This window comes from Bufo bufo, chromosome 2 (genome assembly GCF_905171765.1).
Source record: "Bufo bufo chromosome 2, aBufBuf1.1, whole genome shotgun sequence".
Taxonomy (NCBI): domain Eukaryota; kingdom Metazoa; phylum Chordata; class Amphibia; order Anura; family Bufonidae; genus Bufo; species Bufo bufo.
The window spans coordinates 96,866,606-96,888,981 of NC_053390.1; the positions used below are offsets into that span (position 1 = coordinate 96,866,606).

General features: G+C 43.7%; 1 protein-coding gene across 1 annotated transcript in view; it reads left to right on the forward strand.

Annotated features, from left to right (window-relative positions):
* The window catches only part of SHISAL2B (shisa like 2B), a 181,762-nt gene that overhangs the window by 1,021 nt on the left and 158,365 nt on the right, over nucleotides 1-22,376 (forward strand). The window lies entirely within an intron of this gene.

Sequence of the window (22,376 nt, forward strand, 5' to 3'; positions counted from 1 at the left end):
CTACCCTAGCTCACCAGAGGTTCTGTCAACTCCCTCACTGCCCTAGACCACCAGGGATGTTACTATAATCACCTTTACTGCCTAGACCCCAAATGATGTTACCATAAACCACACCACTACTCTAGTCCACCAAGGATGTCACCCAACCGATGCTGTATATAAAAATATGACTAACCAGGTGTTTTCTGGAGAAATATGAGCAAAAACATATATTTTTGACAATTATTATTTACGGTAGTTCAAATGTGAAAAGATGTAAGATATAATTACAAAAAACAAAATGGCTGCACACCGTTATATATATACAAACAATAGAGCTAAGAAATGGGGGTCATTCTAGATAAAAGTGGTACAATACCGACTATAAATGAGTATAAATGAATAATGGAAGCTCTTAGCGCACTTACGTGTCGGGCCCACCTACCAGAACCGACACGTATGTGCGCTAAGAGCTTCCATTATTCATTTATACTCATTTATAGTCGGTATTGTACCACTTTTATCTAGAATGACCCCCATTTCTTAGCTCTATTGTTTGTATATATAACGGTGTGCAGCCATTTTGTTTTTTGTAATTATGTTTGCTTCATGGATATGCACCTGTGATTCTGAAGGTTTTAGTCTAAATTTTCTTGCAAGATGTAAGATATAGGCATAGGGACTTAAACTTGTAAAGGGGCCCTAGGTGCCTGTACAGACAGTGGTGTTAAGTGACGATATTGACATCCTACTTACTTTATAATTGTATGTGTGTATAAATATATATATAGTCAGCCAGCTGCTTGACAACACATCTCAGCAAGAATAGAGCATGCACCAGATACAGCCTATAAAAGGTTGCACGGTAACAGGAGGGGTTCTACCTCAGGAAGGAGATGTTGGCTAGACTAGACGCATCACCGTGTGTATTTGGTGATCGGTTTTGCGGCAGTTGAAAAGAAGCGCAAGTGAATGCATCAAGGCAAGAGGTGTGTGTGAAAGAGTACTTGCCAGCAATTATACCAGAAGCATTGGAGAGGCAGAGACAGCCTTGTGTGATGGCAGGGAGGTACACAAATCTCATCGGGTCCTGTAGCAAATCTTAGTATGGGCCCATCTGCCCCACTCAGTACACATGCATGACACACTCCCAAGCAATGCATAACATAGGGAATTGAGTGAATTGATCCTACAGAAATCAAATTTGTTACGAATTTCCTTTGTAATTCACCCCACTTGAATCACTCAAAATGGCAGGTAACATTTCCCAAATCAGAAGATAGAGAAGAAAGCATCTGCCACCATAAAGGGGCAATTTTGACCTTTCTTTAATTATTGAAAAAAGTCTGCAGTGTTACTAAAACAGGCAGTTTGTTACCACCGGCACCCGTACGCTTACCCATAGCCATATATCTCACTGTTACTGACATTACTGATGCTGTCTTGATAGCTTGAAAGGGGTTGCATACAGTCATAGGAGACCTCAGACTTTTCAGGGTAATTGGTGAACTTATGGTTCTATTTATTTGTACCAAATTAAATCCGACGGCTAATTTGAATAGGACAATATAACAAAATAATAGCAAGGACAGGTGCACGCTGCAATCTTACTAAACCCTCAAACTGATTTTAAAATTGAGAGATTAGTCAACATATCCTACCGTGTAGGACATGTCTAAGCCTGGGCACCACGCCAAGGTTTCTCAAGTAGCCCGGGACCTAACATTCTCCTAACTGAGCCGTATGGGCAATACCAGGAGCCAGTGGGCAAATTACAGGAGCATGAGGCCGACTCACAAACAACTCACCAGTTACCTCCAGCATAAAACCATGCTTGCAATGGGAGGAGGGAGGAGTCTGCGAGTCCCACTCAAGACTGGCTGATATGTCCCAGGCTTCACAGGAGCACCTAAATGTGACCTGTAGATGGAAAACAGGCACATTAAAATTGGAGTTTATACACCTCCAGGAATCTCTATATATACAAACTGAAAAGACTAGCGTGGTATTAACCAAGCAGAACGTGCTCAAACCCACATGCAGTTGTGCATATATATAGGGGAGCAGATCCTGCACTTGTGGCCCGTTGCTAATGGCGATCCCCAGCAAAAATGCATACGGTGGAGGATGCCCGCAGCGAACCACAAGTACCACAATAGACATCCTACACAAGGTAGCAATTGTGTGGATGTGATAATCAATATAACAATATAACAAAATAATAGCAAGGACAGGTGCACGCTGCAATCTTACTAAACCCTCAAACTGATTTTAAAATTGAGAGATTAGTCAACATATCCTACCGTGTAGGACATGTCTAAGCGCGGGCACCACGCCAAGGTTTCTCAAGTAGCCCGGGACCTAACACTCTCCTAATTGAGCCATATGGGCAATACCAGGAGCCAGTGGGCGAATTACAGGAGCATGTCCTGCTTGGTTAATACCATGCTAGTCTTTTCAGTTTGTATACTAATTTGAATAGGACCCAAAATGAATGGTGCCTTGCAGCACTGGGGTCCTAGGTTCAAATCTGACCAAGGACAACATCTGCATGGAGTTTGTATGTCCTCATTGTGATAGAAACTTTTAAATACATAAAGGGAATCAACAAGGTAAAAGAGGAGAGAATATTTAAAAGAAGAAAAACTGCTACAAGAGGACAAAGTTTTAAATTAGAGGGGCAAAGGTTTAAAAGTAATATCAGGAAGTATTACTTTACTGAGAGAGTAGTGAATGCATGGAATAGCCTTCCTGCAGAAGTGGTAGCTGCAAATACAGTGGAGGAGTTTAAGCATGCATGGGATAGGCATAAGGCCATCCTTCATATAAGATGGGGCCAGGGGCTATCCATAGTATTCAGTATATTGGGCAGACTAGATGGGCCAAATGGTTCTTATCTGCCGACACATTCTATGCTTTGTATGTTTCTATGTTCATGTGGGTTTCCTCCGGGTATTCTGGTTTCCTCCCACACTCCAAAGACATACTGAAAGGGAACTTAGATTGTGAGCCCCATTGGGGGACACCCTGATGCTAATGTCCATAAAGCGCTGCAGAATATAGTAGAGCAATATAAGAGCATAAAATAAATAAATAAGCAGAGTTAATGTGGATCCAGGAAAAAGAATGGACACAGCTAAGAAGCCAAGAAGAGTTGCATGGGCTAAAAAGAGTTCTTGGTGCATTGTAACCCTGATTATTAGGTGGAGGTAAAGACTGTGGGGTTCCCACAGCGTTGCAGCACATTATAGAGCAGGAGGAGCTGAGCAGATTGATTTATTGTTTTGTGAGAAAAGGTTCAGCTGTTTGAGAAGGCACCGGCTCTCACGTGAGGGCCACGGCCTTCTCGCAGCTTACAAAGCACAGCTCCATACGTTGTATAGTGTCTGTGGTTGGTTTTGCAGCTCTGCCCCATTCACTTCTATGGGGCTGAGCTGCGCCTAGGCCATGTGACAGATGAACACGTTGTTCTGGCCTAGGAAAAGCTGAGAGAAGGCCACAGCACTAGTGCAAGCGCTGGTGCCTTCTCAAACAGCTGATCTGCGGGGGTCCTGGGTGTCAGACCTCCATAGTTCAGATACTGATGACCTAGGTCATCAGCTATAGAGTCTTAAAAAAAACCTTTAAATATCTGCTATTTCGGACTTCAGTTGTACACAGATGAGGCATTATCAGTGACTGACAGTGGAGTAGCAATAGGGGTCGCAGCGGTCGCAATTGTGACCAGGCCCCTAAGCCAGGAGGGCCCACAGGGCCCCCCTTGCCAGTAGCGCACTGCCAATTGCTGTACTTTTCACTTTATAACATGCAGTGCATCTTATAATGTGAATACTAGTATGCAGGAGGCGAAGGAGTAAAGCGCACTGTACTCACCCTCCCTGGTCTTCTCCGGATATCCAGGTCAGCGCTGCACTGTCCTGACTGCGTGCAGATTGACTGCAGGAGAGAACACGTAGAAGGAGAGGTAAGTGAATTTATTTATTTTGGGTTTCAGCTGAGTTCTAATGGGGATCAAACATGGAGGTCTAAATGCAGTGTATCCAGGGGAGGGCTGGCAGCCTTAGTCCTGGGGGACAAATCCAGTCCAGTGGCCCATTTTTATTTTGCAGACTTTTATTTACTTTTATACAGGAACACATTGCATTTACTGCTCCCCAATGTGGCACGTGTAGCGCGCTGCACCAATTCTTTTGCCCGCCCATTTTTCAAAGACCCCTTCATAGTTAAAAATGCGGCACGCGTAGTGTGCTGCACCGATTATTTTGCCTGGCCATTTTTCTAAAAGCCCTGTAGGAATTGAAAAACGCAGCGCGCATTTTTTTTTAGCCCCGCCCATTATTAAATCCTTAACCCCTTAAGGACTCATGACCAGTGTCACTTTAACCCCTTAGGGACACATGACGTACCGGTACGGCATGTTTCCCGAGTCCTTAAGGACACATGACGTACCGGTATGTGTGCACCGTCATGTGTTGTTCCGATCACCGCCGCCCAGCGGGCGGGCGGTGATCGGAACAAGGCGCCTGCTCAAATCATTGAGCAGGCACCTCAGCTAAATGTGCGGTTTGCGGCTTTTAGCTGGTGCGGCGGCAGTGCCATCGAGTCCCCATGGGGCTGTGGAGGGGACCCGATGGCATGGAAGGCAGCGCGATGCCTTCCTGAGGCATCTGCGCTGCCTTCTGGTGAAGAGCCTGTGAGATCCAGCCCCCTGGATCTCACAGGCCCCGGAAGCTGTATGAGTAATACACACAGTATTACTCATACAGCCAATGCATTCCAATACAGAAGTATTGGAATGCATTGTAAAGGAATATACCCCCAAAAGTACAAGTCCCAAAGTGGGACAAAAAATGAAGTGAAAAAAAAAGTTTAAAAAATAAAGTTTCCCCCCCCAAAAAATTAAAAGTGTCAAGTAAAAATAAACAAAAACGTCATTTTACCCAAATAAAGTAAAAAAAAATTGGTAAAAAATAGGGGGGGGGAGTATACATATTAGGTATCGCCACGTCCGTATAGAATATAAAAATATCACATGACCTAACCCCTCAGATGAACACCGTAAAAAATTAAAAATAAAAACTGTGCTAAATAAACCATTTTTTGTCACCTTACATCACAAAAAGTACAACAGCAAGCGATCAAAAAGTCATATGCACCCCAAAATAGTGCCAATCAAACCGTCACCTCATCCCGCAAAAATGAGACCAAAAACTGAAAAAAGTATGGCTCTCAGAATATGGAGACACTAAAATATGATTTTTTTTTGTTCCAAAAATGATATTATAGTGTAAAACTTACATAAATAAAATAAAAAGTATACATATTAGGTATCACCGCGTCCGTATCGACCGGCTCTATAAAAATATCACATGACCTAACCCCTCAGATGAACACCGTAAAAAATTTAAAATGAAGTAAAAAAAAAAACATTTTTATTTATAAAAAAAATACCAAATTTACCAAAAATTTGTAAAAAATTGCAAATTTCCAAGTTTCAATTTCTCTACTTCTATAATACATAGTAATACCTCCAAAAATAGTTATTACTTTACATTCTCCATATGTCTACTTCATGTTTGGATCATTTTGGTAACGATATTTTATTAAGTTTAGAAGCAAATCTTGAAATTTTTCAGAAATTTTCAAAAACTAAATTTTTAGGGACCAGTTCAGGTCTGAAGTCACTTTGCGAGGCTTACATAATAGAAACCACCCAAAAATGACCCCATTCTATCAACTACACCCCTCAAGGTATTCAAAACTGATTTTACAAACTTTGTTAACCCTTTAGGTGTTCCACAAGAATTAATGGAAAATAGAGATACAATTTCAAAATTTCACTTTTTTGGCAGATTTTCCATTTTAATATTTTTTTTCCAGTTACAAAGCAAGGGTTAACAGCCAAACCAAACTCAATATTTATGGCCCTGATTCTGTAGTTTACAGAAACACCCCATATGTGGTCGTAAACTACTTTACGGGCACACGGCAGGGCGCAGAAGGAAAGAAATGCCATATGGTTTTTGGAAGGCAGATTTTGCTGGACTGTTTTTCTTTACACCATGTCCTATTTGAATCCCCCCTGATGCACCCCTAGAGTAGAAACTCCATAAAAGTGACCCCATCTAAGAAACTACACCCCTCAAGGTATTCAAAACTGATTTTACAAACGTTGTTAACCCTTTAGGTGTTACGCAAGAATTAATGGAAAATAGAGATACAATTTAAAAATTTCACTTTTTTGGCAGATTTTCCATTTTAATAATTTTTTTCCAGTTACAAAGCAAGGGTTAACAGCCAAACCAAACTCAATATTTATGGCCCTGATTCTGTAGTTTACAGAAACACCTCATATGTGGTCGTAAACTACTGTACGGGCACACACGGCAGGGCGCAGAAGGAAAGGAATGCCATACGGTTTTTGGAAGGCAGATTTTGCTGGACTGGTTTTTTTGACACCATGTCCCATTTGAAGCCCCCCTGATGCACTCCTAGAGTAGAAACTCGATAAAAGTGACTTCATCTAAGAAACTACACCCCTCAAGGTATTCAAAACTGATTTTACGAACGTTGTTAGCCCTTTAGGTGTTCCACAAGAATTAATGGAAAATAGAGATCCCCCCCTATACATACAGGGGTTTGATTCAGCCATTTGAAATACAGCCATTTGAAATACAGCCATTTTGTGCAAAGAAATCTTTACTTCAGGCCTACACTGATTCAGGGCGTGTGTGATCCCCCCTATACATACAGGGGTTTGAATTAGGCATTTGAAATACAGCCATTTGAAATACAGCCTTTTTGTGCAAAGATATATTTTCTTCAGGCCTACACTGATTCAGGGCGTGTGAGATCCCCCCTATACATACAGGGGTTTGATTCAGCCATTTGAAATACAGCCATTTGAAATACAGCCATTTTGTGCAAAGAAATCTTTACTTCAGGCCTACACTGATTCAGGGTGTGTGTGTGACCCCCCCTATACATACAGGGGTTTGAATTAGGCATTTGAAATACAGCCATTTGAAATACAGCCATTTTGTGCAAATAAATCTTTACTTCAGGCCTACACTGATTCAGCGCGTGTGTGATCCCACCTATACATACAGGGGTTTGAATTAGGCATTTGAAATACAGCCATTTGAAATACAGCCTTTTTGTGCAAAGATATATTTACTTCAGGCCTACACTGATTCAGGGCGTGTGAGATCCCCCCTATACATACAGGGGTTTGAATTAGGCATTTAAAATACAGCCATTTTGTGCAAAGATATATTTACTTCAGGTCTACACTGATTCAGGGCGTCTGTGATCCCCCCTATACATACAGGGGTTTGAATTAGCCATTTGAAATACAGCCTTTTTGTGCAAAGATATATTTACTTCAGGCCTACACTGATTCAGGGCGTGTGAGATCCCCCTTATACATACAGGGGTTTGATTCAGCCATTTGAAATACAGCCATTTTGTGCAAAGAAATCTTTACTTCAGGCCTACACTGATTCAGGGCGAGTGTGATCCCCCCTATACATACAGGGGTTTGAATTAGGCATTTGAAATACAGCCATTTGAAATACAGCCTTTTTGTGCAAAGATATATTTTCTTCAGGCCTACACTGATTCAGGGCATGTGAGATCCCCCCTATACATACAGGGGTTTGAATTAGGCATTTGAAATACAGCCATTTGAAATACAGCCATTTTGTGCACATAAATATTTACTTCAGGCCTACAATGATTCAGGGCATGTGAGATCCCCCCTATACATCCAGGGGTTTGATTCAGCCATTTGAAATACAGCCATTTGAAATACAGCCTTTTTGTGCAAAGAAATCTTTACTTCAGGCCTACACTGATTCAGAACGTGTGTGATCCCCCCTATACATACAGGGGTTAGAATTAGGCATTTGAAATACAGCCTTTTTGTGCAAAGATATATTTAATTCAGGCCTACACTGATTCAGGGCGTGTGAGATCCCCCCTATACACACAGGGGTTTGATTCAGCCTTATGAAATACAGCCATTTGAAATACAGCCATTTTGTGCAAAGAAATCTTTACTTCAGGCCTACAATGATTCAGGGCGTGTGAGATCCCCCCTATACATACAGGGGTTTGATTCAGCCATTTGAAATACAGCCATTTGAAATACAGCCATTTTGTGCAAAGAAATCTTTACTTCAGGCCTACACTGATTCAGGGTGTGTGTGTGACCCCCCCTATACATACAGGGGTTTGAATTAGGCATTTGAAATACAGCCATTTGAAATACAGCCATTTTGTGCAAATAAATCTTTACTTCAGGCCTACACTGATTCAGGGTGTGTGTGTGACCCCCCCTATACATACAGGGGTTTGAATTATGCATTTGAAATACAGCCATTTGAAATACAGCCATTTTGTGCAAATAAATCTTTACTTCAGGCCTACACTGATTCAGCGCGTGTGTGATCCCACCTATACATACAGGGGTTTGAATTAGGCATTTGAAATACAGCCATTTGAAATACAGCCTTTTTGTGCAAAGATATATTTACTTCAGGCCTACACTGATTCAGGGCGTGTGAGATCCCCCCTATACATACAGGGGTTTGAATTAGGCATTTAAAATACAGCCATTTTGTGCAAAGATATATTTACTTCAGGCCTACACTGATTCAGGGCGTCTGTGATCCCCCCTATACATACAGGGGTTTGAATTAGCCATTTGAAATACAGCCTTTTTGTGCAAAGATATATTTACTTCAGGCCTACACTGATTCAGGGCGTGTGAGATCCCCCTTATACATACAGGGGTTTGATTCAGCCATTTGAAATACAGCCATTTTGTGCAAAGAAATCTTTACTTCAGGCCTACACTGATTCAGGGCGAGTGTGATCCCCCCTATACATACAGGGGTTTGAATTAGGCATTTGAAATACAGCCATTTGAAATACAGCCTTTTTGTGCAAAGATATATTTTCTTCAGGCCTACACTGATTCAGGGCATGTGAGATCCCCCCTATACATACAGGGGTTTGAATTAGGCATTTGAAATACAGCCATTTGAAATACAGCCATTTTGTGCACATAAATATTTACTTCAGGCCTACAATGATTCAGGGCATGTGAGATCCCCCCTATACATCCAGGGGTTTGATTCAGCCATTTGAAATACAGCCATTTGAAATACAGCCTTTTTGTGCAAAGAAATCTTTACTTCAGGCCTACACTGATTCAGAACGTGTGTGATCCCCCCTATACATACAGGGGTTAGAATTAGGCATTTGAAATACAGCCTTTTTGTGCAAAGATATATTTACTTCAGGCCTACACTGATTCAGGGCGTGTGAGATCCCCCCTATGCACACAGGGGTTTGATTCAGCCTTATGAAATACAGCCATTTGAAATACAGCCATTTTGTGCAAAGAAATCTTTACTTCAGGCCTACAATGATTCAGGGCGTGTGAGATCCCCCCTATACATACAGGGGTTTGATTCAGCCATTTGAAATACAGCCATTTGAAATACAGCTTTTTTGTGCAAAGATATATTTACTTCAGGCCTACACTGATTCAGGACGTGTGTTTTCCCCCCTATACATACAAGGGTTTGATTCAGCCATTTGAAATACAGCCATTTGAAATACAGCCATTTTGTGCAAAGAAATCTTTACTTCAGGCCTACACTGATTCAGGGCGTGTGTGATCCCCCCTATACATACAGGGGTTTAAATTAGGCATTTGAAATGCAGCCATTTGAAATACAGCCTTTTTGTGCAAAGATATATTTAATTCAGGCCTACACTGATTCAGGGCGTGTGAGATCCCCCCTATACATACAGGGGTTTGATTCAGCCATTTGAAATACAGCCATTTTGTGCAAAGAAATCTTTACTTCAGGCCTACACTGATTCAGAGCGTGTGAGATCCCCCCTATACATACAGGAGTTTGATTCAGCAATTTGAAATACAGCCATATGAAATACAGCCATTTTGTGCAAAGAAATCTTTACTTCAGGCCTACACTGATTCAGGGCATGTGTGATTCCCCCCTATACATACAGGAGTTTGAATTAGGCATTTGAAATGCAGCCATTTTGTGCAAAGATATATTTACTTTAGGCCTACACTGATTCAGGGCGTATGCGATCCCCCCTATGTATACAGGGGTTTGATTCAGCCATTTGAAATACAGCCATTTGAAATACAGCCATTTTGTGCAAAGATATATTTACTTCAGGCCTACAGAGGTTCAGGCCTTTTGAGATACTACCTCTACATACAGGGCTTTGAATTTTGCATTTGAAATACAGCCATTTTTGGCAAAAAAATCTTTTATTGAGGCCTATTCTGGTTCAGGCCGTATGAGATACACCCTTTACATACTGTCGTTCTATTCTACTATTAATTAAACACCCATTTTGGGCGAGATCCTAAATTTAAAAAATATGAGGAGAGCGTCAAATAAGGGAGGTGGCCCAGGTCGTGGTGCTGCTGGTGGAGCTCCTGTTGCAGAGAGAGGACGTGGTCGATCTGTGCCAGCTACACGCACAAGTGAAACCCCTTCCTCAGGTGCAAGTAGGCGACAAAACCTGCAGCCGTATTTGGTCGGGCCTAATGCTGCTCTACGAATGGTGAGGCCTGAACAAGTACAGGCGATAGTGGATTGGGTTGCTGACAGTGGATCCAGTTCCTTCACATTGTCTCCCACCCAGTCTCCTGCTGAAAGACCACAGTTGGCACCTGCAGCTGATGTCCATCAGTCTTTCACCTCACCCCCTTGCAAATCAGCCAAGCAGTCTGAGCCCCAAGTCATGCAGCAGTCTCTTCTGCTTTTTGATGACTCTGTTAGCAGGGTTTCCCAGGGCCATCTACCTAGCCCTGCCCCATAAGTGGAAGAGATTGAGTGCACCGATGCCCAACCACTTATTTTTCAAGATGAGTACATGGGAGGACCATCGCAGCACGTCTCGGATGATGACGAAACACAGGTTCCAACTGCTAGGGCTTTCGAAAGTGTGCAGACCGACAAGGAAGTCAGGGGTGAAGACTGGGTAAAAGATGATGTGGAAGACGATGAGGTCCTCGACCACACATGGAATCAAGGTCATGCGAGTGACCGATGTAGTTCGGAGGAAGAGGCGGTGGTCGCACAGAGCCACCAGCACAGCAGAAGGGGGAGCAGGGTGCAAAAGCGGAGCGGCCGTCCTCTAGACAGTACGCCTCCTACTGCCCACTGCAGCAAGGGACCGAGCACACCAAAGCCAGCTCCAAGGAGTTCCCTGGCGTGGCAGTTCTTCAGACAATGTGCTGATGACAAGACACGAGTGGTTTGCACGCTGTGCAATCAGAGCCTGAAGCGAGGCATAAACTTTCTCAACCTGAGCACAACCTGCATGACCAGGCATTTAAGTGCAAAGCACGAGCTGCAGTGGAGTAGACACCTCAAAAACCAAGAAAGGTCTCTGGCTCCTCCTGCTTCCTCTTTTGCTGCAGTCGCGGCCTCTTCATCCACCTCTGGAATGACAGTGCCACCTGGCAGCCCTCAAACAGAGGATCTGCCAGCAACACCAACACCTGGGTCACCAAGCATCTCCACAATGTCACACGGAAGCGTTCAGCTCTCCATATCCCAAACGCTGAAGAGGAAGAGGAAGTACCCCTGTAACATCCTGGAGTATGTCACTAAACTCTTTCTCCCTGCTACAACATGTCAGGTGCATATGTATTGTCATCTTGTGTAGTCTAACATTGCATTTTCCATTATATGTATTATGTATGCCTGTTTCATATTATTGCTGTAATTTCCATGTACACCAGCAGGTGGCAGCAATGTGTTTAGTTCAGTTTAGTATAGCTAGACTGGAATAGTTCATTCCAGTGTTTAGCTCCCCCTCTTCTAGGAGCAGAAGTGGGCTGGTCCCACACCCTGCAGCAAGGGAGGGAAGAAACCAGTTAGATCCAGTGTGTACCAGCCACCCCGGCTAGGGGAAGGCTGTGTTAGTAGGAGCTCCCAGAAACAGGGATCCCAAGACAGGATCAAGTCTCGGTTGAGGCCAAGATCACTCTTCCCAGCCTGAGCCATCAGCCTCAGCTGGTTGACAAGAAAAGCAGCCATCTCCAGCCTCCAGGAAGAAGCATTCCCTGTGAGCCAAGCTGTGACTACATATCCAGAGACCAGGAGAAGCCAAATTCCTCCTCAGCTAGTCAGGCCCATATCAAGCAGAAGACAGACAGAGCAGAAGATAAATACCTGCCAGACTCTCCGGGCATATAGTATAGGAGCAGAAGAGGCATTAACCCCTGCCATACATTGCCAATACCTGCTGGGACCTAAGGACTATTGCTGTACTCATATGGATTTATGCTGCACCCATTAAGTAAAGACAAGTTGGATTATATCACCAGTCTGGATCTCATTTACTATTACCCTCCTCAGTTGCTCCTATTAACACTTATTTTATTGCAAGTGAGCCAGGATCCAGGAGTCCAGCTGTACCAAGGTAGGAGACATCGTTGACATTACACAGAGACATTATCCCCCTCTGGCATTCCTCACCTGGTACGTGAGTTATTACATCTTAAAGGGCCCTCAGACTAAGACCTGCGCACATTGCAATTGGCGTCACAAACTAAAAGCTATTAATTTTGCGCCAGTGTGCATCAGTCCCAATCCGGCTTACTGCACCCCCCTACCCACCCGCGATCCCTAGCCCTGAATGCCAGCATTTCTAAATTACTTGCCTTTGAAATGCTGTCATTCCGTCTGGTGGAGATGGATAGTTTTAAAGGCCTTATGGCGGTGGCTGTCCCACAGTACGTCGTGCCCAGCCGCCACTACTTTTCAAGGCGAGCCATCCCTTCCCTTCACAACCAAGTAGGGAACAAAATCAGGTGTGCACTGCGCAATGCCATCTGTGGCAAGGTGCACCTGACTACAGATACGTGGACCAGTAAGCACGGTCAGGGCCGTTATATCTCCATAACAGCACACTGGGTAAATGCAGTGGCGGCTGGGCCTGAGGCTTGCAGGGCGCTTCAGTTTGCCTCCTGTTGCTTCCTCCTCCTACTCTGCTTCCTCATTCTCTACCAGCTCCTCATCCGGTCAGCGTAACACCTTCACCAACAACTTCAGCACAGCCAGGGGTAAACGACAGCAGGCAGTTTTAAAACTTATCTGTTTGGGGGACAAACCACACACCGCGCTGGAGCTGTGGACGGGCCTTGAACAACAGACCGATGAGTGGTTTGTGCCAGTCAGCCTCAAGCCCGGCCTGGTGGTGTGCGATAATGGGCGAAATCTCGTAGCAGCTCTGGGACTAGCCGGTTTGATGCACATCCCTTGTCTGGCGCATGTGCTGAATTTGGTGGTGCAGAGATTCCTTAAAAATGACCCCTACATGTCAGAGCTGCTGCATAAAGTGCGGGCCGTCTGTGCGCGCTTTCGGCGCTCTCACCCTGCTGCTGCTCGCCTGTCAGCGCTGCAGCGTAACTTCTGCCTTCCAGCTCACCACCTCATATGCGATGTGCCCACAAGGTGAAACTCCACCTTGCACATGCTGGCCATACTGTGCGAGCAGCAGCAGGCGATAGTGGAGTTTCAGCTGCAGCACGCACGGGTGAGTCGCTTGGCGGAACAGCACCTCTTCACCACCAATGACTGGGCCTCCATGCGAGACCTGTGTTCCTTGTCGCGCTGTTTCGAGTACTCCACTAACATGGCCAGTGCCGATAACGCCGTTCTCAGCGTTACTATCCCACTTCTATGCCTCCTTGAAAAAACGCTCCAGGCGATGATGGAAGAGGATGTGGCACAGGAGGAGGAGGAGGAGGAGGAGGAGGAAGAGGGATCATTTCGTAGGGTTTCCGGCCAGTCATTCCCAAGTTACTCTGAGGGTGGGTTCCTGCACCCACAAACCCAAGGTACACAATTGTCCAGCCAGGGCACAGTTCTGGAGGATGAGGAGGTGGAGGATGAGGAGGAGGAGATGCAAGAGGAGAAACCATGTTCACAGCAGGGTGGCACCCAGACCAGCTCATGGCCATCACTGGTGCGTGGATGGGGGGATACAGAGAACGATACACCTCCCACAGAGGACAGCTTTTCATTGCCTCGGGGCAGCCTGGCACACATGAGCGATTACATGCTACAGTGTCTCCGCAACGACCGCCGAGTTGCCCACATTCTAACTTGTGCTGATTACTGGGTGGCCACGCTGCTGGATCCCCGTTACAAGGACAACGTACTGTCCTTAATTCCGTCACTGGAGAAAGATCGTAAGATGCGCGAGTAAAAGCGCACGCTGGTAGACGCACTGCTGGTGGCATTCCCACCTGACAGCAGGGGCACAGTGGAAGCACAAGGCGAAGGCAGAGGACGAGGAAGAGGTCGCCAACGCAGCTGGGGCACCGCCAGCACCTCAGAAGGGTTAGCATGGCCGAAATGTGGAAAAGCTTTGTCAGCACGCCACAACAACCAGCACCACCAGCTGATATGGAACGTCTTAGCAGGAGGCAGCATTTCACCAACATGGTGGAGCAGTATGTGTGCACACGCCTACACGTACTGAATAACGGGTCTGCCCCCTTCAACTTCTGGGTCTCCAAATTGGGCACATGGCCTGAGCTTGCCCTTTACGCCATGGAGGTGCTGGCCTGCCCTGCAGCCAGTGTATTATCTGAACATGTGTTTAGCATGGCAGGGGGCGTCATCACAGACAAGCGCAGCCGCCTGTCCACAGCCAACGTGGACAAGCTCACGTTCATTAAAATCGTAAAGACTTGTCTGTACCTTGTGCAGAATAGACATTTATACCACCATCAAACATACATTCTTGTACTCAAGTCAAGTGCAATGATTCTTTATTTTCTTTTTATTATATTTGTCCCAATATTTTGGGGGCTACCTACCCCAATAAAAAAAAAAAAAAAAACATTGCTGGCTACCTCCTCCATTGCTGCCTCCACCTACAACACCACATTCACCGCCTCCTCAACCTCCGATTCCATATCCACCTCCTTCTCTGAGTTGCAGGTTAATAATTTGTAATTTTTAGTTATTTTATTTTATTTTAAGTTATTTCCCTATCCACATTTGTTTGCAGAGCAGTTGCCATGCTCTTAAGCACATTTTACTGCCTTTTACATCCCTCTAGCCTTTTCAAGGACTATTTTAGAGCCATTTTAATGCAAAAAAGTGCCAATTTTAGTGCCCTAAATTGAAAAAAAACCATTTTTGGCGTATACAAACCCCTGCTGTGCCTGGGTGACAGGGCCCTAAATCTCTCAAAATCATCTGTTCTATTGCTGGGTGACATGAACCCACCTTTTGCCGTGAATGAACCCCTGCTGTGCCTGGGTGACAGGGGCCTAAATCTCTCAATATCCTCTGTTCTATTGCTGGGTGACAAGAACCCCCTTTTGCCGTGAATGAACCCCTGCTGAGCCTGGGTGACAGGGGCCTAAATCTCTCAAAATCCTCTGTTCTATTGCTGGGTGACAAGAACCCACTTTTGCCGTGAATGAACCCCTGCTGTGCCTGGGTGACATGGGCCTCGTTCTCTCAAAATCCTCTGTTCTATTGCTGGGTGACATGAACCCCCTTTTGCCGTGAATAAACCCCTGCTTTGCATTGCTGACATGGAACTAAATTTAGTGAAAACATTGGTTACTAATCGGAAGATGCGCGACTACAAGCGCACGCTGATGATGGCATTCCCATCTGACAGCGGGGGCACAGTGGAAGCACAAGGCAGAGGAGGAGGAAGAGGTCGCCAACGCAGCTGGGGCACCGCCAGCACCTGAGAAGGTAGGGTTAGCATGGCCAAAATGTGGAAAATCTGCCCTGCAGCCAGTGTATAGTGTGAACGTGTGTTTAGCACTGCAGAGAGCATTATCACAGGCCGCAGCCAATGTGGACAAGCTTACGTTTATTAATATGAACTAGGCATGGATCCCACAGGACTTGTCCGTACCTTGTGCAGAATAGATTTTTATACCAGCCTCAACCATCCATTCTTGTACTCAAGTGCACTTATTCTTTGTTTTATTTTGTTATATGTCCCAATATTTTGGGGGATATCCCAATTTAAAAATAAAAAATAACACAAATCAGTGTTGGCTACCTATTCCTCCTTCACCGCCGCTTCCACCTACACCACCACGTCAACCTACACCATTTGGGTCCCCATTGACTTCAATGGGGTTCGGGTTCGGGGTCAAGTTCGGGTTCCGAACCCGAACTTTTTTTTCAAGTTCGGCCGAACTCGTCGAACCCGAACATCCAGATGTCCGCTCAACTCTAATTACAATACATCTGTACTGTAATGCATTGCCTGTCAGTGTATGACACTGAGTCATACACTAACAGGTTGCCTAGGAGACCCAGCCTGAGGCTGGATCTCCACAGCTCCCCTAGAAGGCATTTCCCGATGCCCAGACACTAATAGTATGAAGATAATGTCCCCCGAAAATAATTTTGCTAAGCTGATACTGTGCCAGGGTGCCCCCCAAAGTAACAGTGCTCCCCCAAATCCCACCAATAGAAATAATTCTCTGCCTGAGCACACTTAGTAGTAATAATGCCCCTATAGTGCCCATGCTAGTAATCATGTTCCTCATAGCCCCCCAGTAGTAGTAAAGCTCAGCATAATACCCCCTAGTAATAATAATTCTCCTTATAAAATGAAAGTACATCAAATACCCCCGCTTAGTGCCCGCAGTTGAGCTAATATCCCCATAATGTATGTCAGTATATAATACCCCTATATAGTGCCCCAGTAAATACCCTCGTAGTGCTCCTCTCCCCCTTCCCCATGGTGTCCCCCATAATATGCCAGTAAAAAATGCCCCTTCTTAGTGCCCCCAGCAGATGCCCCTATAGTGCTCTTCTCCCCCATAATGTGCCAGGAAAAAATGCCCCTTCTTAGTGCCACCAGATGCCCCAATAGTGCTCCACTCCCCCTTAGTGCCCCCAAATAATGCCCCATAGTGCCGCTCTCCCCTATAGTGCCTCCCATAATGTGCCAGTAAAATATGCCCCCTTAGCACCACCAGATGCGATAGTGCCCCCATAATGTGCCAATAAAAAAGGCCCCCTTTAGAGTCCCCACTTCCCCATAGTGCCCCCAAATAATGCCCCTATAGTGCAAATAGATGCCCCATAGTGCTGCTCTCCCCTATAGTGCCCCCATAGTGTGCCAATTTAAAAAAAAAGCCCCTTTAGAGCCTCCAGATGCCCCCATAGTGCTCCTCTCCCCCATGGTGCCCCCCCATAATGTGCCAGTTAGAAATGCCCCCATAGTGCCCCCCAAAATGGGCAAGAAATAAATGTCCACAGAGTGCCACCCCCAAAAAAATGGGGCTGTAAGAAATGCCAGATGCCCCCATAGTGCCAGCTCCCCCCGCAAAGAAAAAACAAACAAATAACACTAATACTTACCTCCATCAGCAGTGATGCGATGCAGCCCTCTTCCGGCCTGTGTCCCTGCTGTATGCTTCCCGGCTCAGGCGGCATGATGATAATGACGTCACTGCGCCGCCTGAGGCGGCCTCTGATAGGCCGCAGGCATTACTGCCTGCGGCCTATCAGAAGAACAGGGAAGGGAGCCGCAGCACAGGCATCTGTATCTCTGTCCTGAGGACAAGGATACAGATGAATATGGAGATGAGCACTTCCACAATGGAAGTGCTCATCTTCTACTGCCGCCCCATCGCCACCGGCAACTAGAACCAGGGCTGCGCCACCTGTGGTGATTAGCGATGCGGCCCTGAGGTATAAAAAAAATTATAAAAATGATTTGTTAAAGACGGACGTTTTTAACATGCTTTAGGGCGGCCTGGGGCGCAATTGCCTCCCTGCCCCCCGTCCCAGCCAGGCCCTGAGTGTATCATTCTGTAGTGGGGCCCTATTTGCAGAATGTCATTTCATGTATTTACAATTGCTGTCATTTCTATAACAGGCTGGTAAACCACCACTTCACATCAGTTACCATTTGGTGGTGCTGGTACTAAAGATATACACTACTCACAAAAAGTTAGGGATATTTTGCTTTAGGGTGAAATTTCAGGATGAGCCTAAAATGCACTCTGACCTTTACAGATGAACTTAATGTGACTTTCTCTAAACCTTTGAATGCACACTTCCAACTGTTCAATCTTTCAGTATTTTTTGCACAACTTGCTGTTCTCTAACAAGAAGCTTAATGGCATTCACAACAGGTGTTTGAACCACAAATCGCCCAATTAATTTTCTGTTTCAATTAGAATTTGTTTTTAAACAGTCCTCCTCATCATGTTGTTCATATTTTGACATTATGAGACCAAGATGACACCCAACGATTGAACCGAAGGCACAACCTTCTTTGAAGAAGGGAGGGTGTCGGGACTCTAGTTCGGCTTAGGAGTCCCTGCTCTGACTCTATATATAGCTATCCATATATGGAGTCAGTGCTTGGGGACACCCCAGTGTATTTAAATCTATTTTCTGAATAGTTTCTGCCAGGATTTGAACTCCCAATGCCATACATTAGGGGCAATGACCTTATCCACTCAGCTATAAAGCTGAATGCAGAACTGTGTTAGAAAAACCTCATAGAAGTTCCTGATGTAGTGAGTATTCCTATTCAGCAGAAGACTTATTTTATATTTCTGTGCAGGTTAACATGTCACTGTATCGTGTAGTGGTTAATGTCCTAATGTACAAGGTTGGGAGTTCGAATCCCAGCAGAAACATTTATATATTATTATAAGTTTTTAGCCATAATATATTTTTATATATTATTATATATTTAGAACATATATTATAATATATGTAAATATATAGATAATGGTAGCAGGCACTCACTAATTACAGCTGGATTCACTGTATTTATTGTTATAATTAAAAATATATATTTGTCAATAAATTAAAATATCAGCAATATAACATATACATTAAAAACTAAATAAAATGACTATACATCCTCAGTTACTCTCTATAAAAGTTACAATTTGTGGGGTCAGCTGAGTATATATCGTCTTTGGGTATTCACTGTTTGTTTGTATTAGCAATGTTAATAGCAGATTCAAGGCTCAGCAATTGTTTGTATAGAACAATTCCAAATATTTTTGAATATATTTATAGTTCCATCATTGCAAAGTGTTCAAGGTCCCAAGAAATAGTCAAATAGTTGTTTGAGCACACCGTATTGAGTGCGCTGGCACCTGGTTTGTTTCTTATAAGCTGTAAAAAATATAGCTGTGGAACAATTGTACACGTGTTGTCAATTTTGGGTAACTCACGGTTTTGAGGGGTGCTGGATTCCCGAGGATGTGCCTGGACGCGGCGTCCCGCGTGGTTTATGGCACTAATCTTACCTCTAAACCTTGCTTCCCCTCTGTGGAATATTCAGTGTAGTCACTTCCTTCATTCGGCGGTATTCCGTGACAGACGCTGAGTGCTCCGTGACAGACGCTATGTAAATATATAATGGCTAAAAACATCAGTAGTAGTTTCCCACATATTATGCATTCATATATATATCAGAAGTATGATTTAAATTTTTTGGGTAATTACACATTTATTTTGTGCCATACCTTTTTTACAATTACTAAAAAAATATAAAATATATAAATTCAAACTCTATTTATGAAATATCCCTGCCAGGATTCAAACTCCCAACCTTATACATTAGAGGCAAGGACCTTATCCACTCAGCTATAAAGCTGAATGCTAAACTGTGCCAGAAAAACTTCATAGAAGTTTCTGATGTAGTGAGTTTTCTGCTTATTTTATATTCCTGTGCAGGTTAACATGTAGCTCTATGGTGTAGTGGTTAACATCCTTGTCTCTAATGTACAAGGTTGAGAGTTCGAATCCTGGCTGAAACATTTCAGAAATAGAGATTAAATTTATATATTTTATAATTTTTAGAAATTGTAAAAAATGTATGGCACAAAATAAATGTGTAATTACTAAAAATAATTATATATATATATATATAAAAAGTAAAAAATCGGACTGCACTCCAAGCGTTTCTTCAAAAGAGTATGTTTTTAATCACCCATATGGTGGCAAAAGCAACGTTTCGGCTCAAGCATAAGCCTTTTTCAAGCATTGGTGAACAGTGAACAGCAAGTATATAAAGGTGTGCCAATACATACATTCAATCAAACAACATAATTGATACTTTAAAAATGATGCATGTGTACAATATATAAATATGTGCATAAACCGCATAATAATCATGATTATTAAAGTGACTAGTGCATTACATAAAATACAACTCCATAATATAGCAAATTACATGTGAAAACACCATAAGACATAAAATTGGTTACATCTGCAACGCATCAATATATCATTAGTGCATCAACTGTAATAGTGCACATGTGCAAATAAGGAAGACTAATGAATTGCTACCTGGGGGAATGATGGTACCCACATATACCATAGCGCTGATCGGTAATCAAAAAGTAATCATTACCTGTGTAGTTTACTGCCTTCTTCGTTCTACATAATCAGTTACTGTGGTTGTTGAATACCACTATAGCGCAGGTTGAATGAGTAACCATCTTTTCCAAAATGGTACACCCAAATCCACTCGTCACCCCAATGCTAGCAGCACGGCAGTGCCATCAGCATTGTAGGATCTTGCCCTGCTTAAATATATAACTGAGAGGGTACTCCTCATTACAACAGAACGCTATTAGAAAAAACGGCAGTATCAACTACAAAGAAAAGGTATAAAGTGCTCCCCCTTGAATTTTATCTTAGCGGGACATACGCATGGAACCCAGAGAAAAAGAGGAACGTAACAAAATTAATTTTTCGTGGGCTCATCATCCACCATTCCGGTTCATCAGTTTTCTGAGGTGCCTTCTGTGCAAGTGCTTCTAAAAAGATAATACACACAGTGTCAGTGACATATATTAATCAAATTACTTATTACACTTATATTAAAATCAGTATGATACTCATAATTTTGTGTTTGCCTATTTTTTGTCTTTTTTTAAACCAATGAATCTGTCATCTACAGGAGATAATGTGGAACTTACATCAGTGAAACATAGGGGCAAACTGACCTCCTCACCCGACTCCACCATATCTATAATCAATATTTAAACCCCTAGGGTGCAGACTTTGTAATGTCTGAATCCAGTGCATTTCTCTTTTTTTGAGTAGAGATACCCGATCTCCACCTCTCCGTGGCATTGGAACTTGATCTATAATCCAACATCTAAGGTCTTTTTCCTTATGCCCTAGTAACCCAAAATGTCTCGGGACTGGCAAATCTTTGCGTCCCTTTCTGATTGTGTAGCGATGGTTATTAAGCCTAGTCTTCAAGTCCGTGGAAGTTTCGCCTACATATAACAATTGGCATGGACAGGATAGGACATAGACTACAAATGAAGAGTCACATGTTAAATGAAAATTGATGGGATATATTTGTCCCGTATCAGGATGTGTGAATGTCCTGGACCTAGGGATCAAGCTGCAGTTAACACAATTCAGACACGGGAAACAATCCGTGCCTGATGGTGCCAACGTTGTCTGTCTGGCAATGGATTTAGGTCCCACATCCGCTCTCACCAGTTGGTCTCTTATATTTTTACACCTACGGTAGGCCCATAGGGGAGATGTTCTAAATTCTGGTACCGTTTTCAGGCAACTACCAAGTATTGGCCCGTGTCTTTTCAGGATTTTATTAATTGCGCCACTGTATTCTGAATAGGTGGACACAAACGTGATTTTTTTCTGTATCTTCCTGTTATCCTTGCCCTGCAATAGGGAGTCCCTGTCTACAGCTAGCGCTTTTTGTCTCTGCTCGGCGAGCAGTTTGTCCGGGTAACCCCGTTGTTTAAACTTAGTAACCATACTGTCAACAGTGTTTTCAAGGGTTTCACTGTCTGCTACAATTCGCCTTGCTCTTAAAAAAATGGGGGTATGGTAAATGTTTTACCATACTGCGTGGATGACAGCTCTCATACCTCAACATCATTTTCCTGTCAGTGGGTTTCGTATATAATAATGTAGATAACATTCCATTGGAGACCACGACATTGGTATCAAGGAATTGAACTGAGGTGTCTGAGTAAGTCACAGTAAACTGTAACTCACTATCCGCATCATTGAGGTACCGGTGGAAGTCTAACAACTGTTGTTCAGTACCTGTCCAGATGAGGAAGATGTCGTCTATGTATCTCCACCACCCCAAAATGTATTGGGCATGGCATGTATTTGGGGTGGTGGAGAAACATAGACGAAAATTGATGTGATATATTAGAAGCAAATGTATATTAGAAGCAAAGACATTAACCCCTACACTATACAGCTGCATGTTAACCTGCACAGAAATATAAATTAAGTCTTCAGCTTTATAGATGAGTGGATACCGTCCTTGTCTCTAATGTACAAAGGGTTGGGAGTTCAAAT